Below are 4,923 nucleotides of genomic sequence, written 5' to 3'. Positions count from 1 at the left end.
CAAATGTGAAAATGTTATAATTCACTTCTTCCAAATTCTGTTGCCCAAATATGGTACATTAATTAAAAGATTCCCTTATTCTGTTTTGCATCATTTCTTCTTAGAATTGTAGTCAATTGCAATTTCACATAAAACTCAGCTGGTTCTGCAATACAGGTTAAAAGCTGCTCTTGAGTGGGTGAATGTGTCATAGCTGAATCAGCTGGTCCCCCGCTTTTCTTTTGTTATTTTTAAAGGCTAGTGAGTATTAACATGGCTGATTCTATTAATATCACTGCCAATTTGAGATTCAGTGATTTACTTACTAAAGATACATAGTTGTCCACCTCATGTGTTACGTCTGGTAAACAACTGGTTACCATGGCAAAAGCCCAGAAAGGTGTCGGTTCACTAGTACCACATAAATTTCTTTAAACAAAACATAAGCATAGCAAATTCCAAAGCTAGTTGTCAGGAAAGGATAAAAGGGAAGGAAAGGTTTCAGACAGGTTTTTCCTTTGGTAAACTTGTTTCTCACTTCACATGGGGAAAAATCCTCTTCTAAAATGGGCTGTGTGCTATGAAATAGAAGTGCTACGATTAAAGTTCTGCAATAAGAAAAACTCTGTTCTCAAACAGCTGCTTAAATGTGAAATAAAAGGTTCTTTGCCTTTAGGTTTTTTTTTTAGATACCCTTAGGCCCCTGCCACACGGGGGGGGGGGGGAGCGCGGCCAAAAAAGACACGCGGTAGGGAGACGGAGGCAGCCGGCTGCGCATGTGTGCGCATGCGCAGGTCGGCCAGGAGCCTCAAATGCTCCTGACGACGGACGTGCCGGCGATCCCATGGCCTCGCTTGCTGCGGTGTTTCCAGTAAGTCCTGCTCTTTAGCAGGTTCTTTTTGTATGCACATTTTTGGCCTGAAGGGCCGGATCGGGGACGGGTGCGCACCGCTTCCCAGATGTTGCGGTGGGATCGCGCCCGTTTGCTGTGCCGCCGATCCGTCCCTCTTCCGGTCCTAAACCTCCCATGTGACCGGGGCCTTAGTGTAGCAGCAATGCTAAATAGTTCATACAACCAAATTAGCTGGCACTTCGCTTTTATAATAGCCTTATTCTTTTTTGTCCCAATGAAATCTCCTGCCTGGGACCTCTTGCTTGTTACAACTGCTTCTGCCCGGTCCATATGATCTCTGTTATCGATGTTGCCTTGTTTTATGAGTTGTGCAGCAGTTTATTGGTGTGTTATAAAATGCAAATTCTTTCAGTATATTCTGTGACTCTCAAAATTTCCTCTTTTTCTAATGTTGCAGGAAGTTAGTACTCAGGTTTTTAGGGTACTTTAAAAATGTGTTTATATTAAATCAACCTGTAGCTAGATTGGATCCAACTAGTCTTTCCCTGCCTGCCCCGGGATGACCCTGGGAGGTGATCTCTATGGATTATATCACTGCCCCCCCAGCAGGGGGAAACGGTTATATGGGTGATTGTGGATCTGTTTACCAAGCAAGCCCATTTCGTCCCATTTAAGACTATGTCTATGACACGCCTCTTTGTTAAGGCGTTTCTGCAACATGTGATCAGGCTCCATACTTTGCCCCACAAGATAATCTCCGACCGCGGGGCGCAATTCGTTTTCAAGTTCTGGAAGGAGCTTATGGGTTTATTGGGGATGGAACAGGGATTGAGCAGTGCTTATCACCCAGGGACTGATGGGCAAACAGAGAGGGTGAATCAGACCCTGGAACAGTACCTCCGTTGTTTCACTAACTATCAGCAAGATGACTGGAAGGGGCTTCTCCCCTTTGCTGAATTTTGCTACAACAACGCGTGCCACTCATCTATGGGGGTCTCTCCGTTCATGGCCCTCTATGGATATGAGGCCCCACCATGCCTGGCCACTATTGTGTAAAACCTTGAATAAGGCAAAAGAGGCTTATAGGTTGCAAGCAGACAAAAGACAGTCTGAGGGTTGGGAGGTCCAGCCGGGGGACTCTGTCTATGTTTATTTATTTATTTGATTTATACCCTGTCCTCCCCGCAAGTGGACCCAGGGTGGCTTACAGTGTTGGTACCCTGTACCATAAAAACCATGTACAAAATTTAAACAGCATTAAGCATTAAAAACAATCCAACAATTAACAATTAAAGTGCTAGTGATGGTACACTTTTGATGGTAATCTCTAAATGATTCAGATGGCGTACTAACAATTATCATCTGCATCTGTGATCTTCAGCTTGGTGCGATGATATAACACAAACCCTCCCCAGTTTCCACTATGTTTCCACTAAAAACATTTGTGGACTTCTCCCTTCTCATAAATTAGGGTGGAAGTTCATTGGACCATTCCAGGTGTTACGTAAAATCAGTGATGTGACTGTTGAACTGGACTTGCCTAAAAATCTGAAGTTTATACATCCTATTTTCCATTTCAGCCTCTTAAAAAAAGATCATGGGCCCAATACTTGGAGACAAGCCCAACCACCCCCCATGATGGTGCAAGGCGAACCACATTATGAAGTTGCTGATATATTGGACTCTAAGCTTAAACGCAATAAGTTGTATTACTTAATAGAATGGGTGGATTTTGGTCCACAGCATCGTGAGTGGGTGGGGATGGACAACATTGATGCTCCTCAGCTTTTGTGCAGGTTCCATCGGCGTTTCCCGTAGAAACCTGGGGGAGGGGTTTTGGAGGGGCAGGATGCCAGTTAACACTTCCATAGTCTGTGGAATGTGTGTGGGGTGTTCTACCTCCCTCTTGCTTCTCAAACAATGTCTCCAGTCTGGCTTGTTATCTATGTGTTTTTTGACCTTGGTTCCTAGCTGCTCCTGACCCGCTGGGAACTAACGGCTCACCTTCTCCCGCTTAATTTCCTCTCTCTCACGTGGGACAATTACGCTATGCTTACTGGATTTTGCTTGTAATGTTTTTTTTTAAATTACTGTATCTTTAGGTACCCTGCTGCTTTAAGCCATTCCTAACAAAGAACGTACATGGATCATAGTTATGTACTACCAAGAAACAGAATACTTCTTATGAAGCGCTGTGTGGTGTGAACTGACTATAGAACCTGACACTTGCATGAGTCTGAAACCATATAGAGCAACTGGTCTTTCTTGCTGAAGGAAAATAATTGTGATATAAAGAAGAACAAATTGAAATCAGTTGAAGTCAGTGATGTCAATTGTTAAGCCAGATACTGAGGCTTAATAAGGATTATTTTAAAAAACTAGCTCACTTCAATAGGTTGGATCCCACCTAGATTTCCATGGATGCAAAGAGGGCAGGTGATTTCACCAATTCTTTCATCTCATGGAAGTCCAAAACACTCTGCATTTCTGTGTTACAACATCAATATGTTATAACTTAAATAGCAACATTTACAATTTGTAAAGACAGAACTGCAACATAGAAAACCTCCCTCCAACACTGGAAGGATGTTAGTCCAGAATGGTGATGTGCACCTTGGGGGGGAAATGTTTTTTGGATACAGATATCAAGAAGCCAAAAAATATTGGTATTCCTGGTTACCCAGGTTACAAATACTGCTTTGGTATTTGGATGTAAAGGTTTTTGTTTGGGGGGGGGGAATTCTAATATTATTTGACTCCATTATTCCCTATGGGGGATATTTCTGAAGGGCTAGAGGAGTTGGTTTTTTTTGAACACATGGCAGCAAAATTGCAGCAGAGTTGCTGGTGCCTGTCCATTAAACAACGCTAAAGTCCCTGAACAAGGTCCCCCCCCCCCCTGCCATTTTCCACTGCTTCCTATGGGGAAAAATTCTGTTATTTTTCCAGGGCAAAGAGTAACCAAAGAAACAAGAGTGAGCAAAATAACCACTGGCCAAAAGCCTCTCAAAGCAGATAGAACCAACAAACCCAAAGAACCAATGCAAAACCAGGAAATCACAGCAGAAGCATGGGACGATGTGTCTAGCCTAACACAACAAATGTACAACCAAGCAAATGTTAAACCAGCGAATCATCCAAAACAAGTGAATAGAAATCCTGTTGCAAGCCCAACAAATGTAAAATTGGAGAATCCTAGCCAATGTACAACCTGAGAATCCAGTGAACATAAGAACATAAGAGAAGCCAATGCTGAATCAGGCCAATGGCCCATCCAGTCCAACACTCTGTCAAACAGTGGCCAAAAATACCAGGTGTCATGAGGAGGTCCAGCAGTGGAGCCAGGACACTAGAAGCCCTCCCACTGTCCCCACTCCCAAGCACCAAGAATACAGAGCATCACATGCCTCAGACTGAGAGTTCTTATCTATACCTTGTGGCAAATAGTCACTGATGGACCTCTGCTCCATATGTTTATCTAATTCCCTCTTGAAGCTGTCCTCAGGAATGGAGGCAGATTTTAAGGAAAGATTACATATTTTTGTAAGGAGATCCACAAGTTCACGTTTGAGTTCTTTCAGAACTCTCGGATGTATACCATCTGGGCCTGGTGATTTATCAGTTTTTAAAGTTGTCTATCAGTTTTAGGACCTCCTCTCTCGTCACCTCAATCTGACTCAGGTCTTTCAACACCCCTCCCGAAATCGGCGGTTCTGGAGTGGCCAAGCACTTCTTATCTTCCATGGTGAAAACAGGGGCAAAAAATGCATTTAGCATCTCAGCCATTTCTCTATCATCCTTCAGTACTCCTTTTATCCCTTGGTCATCCAAGGGCCCCACTGCCTCCCTGGCTGGTTTCCTGCTTCTAATGTATTTGAAGAAAGTTTTATTGTTGGTCTTTACGTTTATCAGTATCTGGCAAGGTGGTCTTTACGGTTTATCAGTATCTGGCAAGGTGCTGCCTTAAATAGAGGCCTCCCCCAGGAGAGGGCAGTTCAGCAACGATTCAAATTCACCCAGGCACTCAATTTGCATTCTAACAATGACCCTTTCTCACCTTGTCTCAAGCAGCCAGGACTCTGCAACAGCTC

At 43.6% G+C, this 4,923-nt stretch overlaps 1 protein-coding gene across 1 annotated transcript in view; it reads left to right on the top strand.

The window, feature by feature from the left end:
- Window positions 1–4,923, top strand: part of FGGY (FGGY carbohydrate kinase domain containing) — a 253,617-nt gene that overhangs the window by 106,264 nt on the left and 142,430 nt on the right. The gene's annotated exons all lie outside the window — the stretch shown is intronic.

The sequence above is a fragment of the Gekko japonicus genome, unplaced genomic scaffold (assembly GCF_001447785.1).
Source record: "Gekko japonicus isolate JY-2015 unplaced genomic scaffold, Gekko_japonicus_V1.1 scaffold1347, whole genome shotgun sequence".
Classification (NCBI taxonomy): domain Eukaryota; kingdom Metazoa; phylum Chordata; class Lepidosauria; order Squamata; family Gekkonidae; genus Gekko; species Gekko japonicus.
The sequence above is the reverse complement of the archived record's forward strand: the minus strand, read 5'-3'. Positions and strand labels throughout refer to the sequence as shown.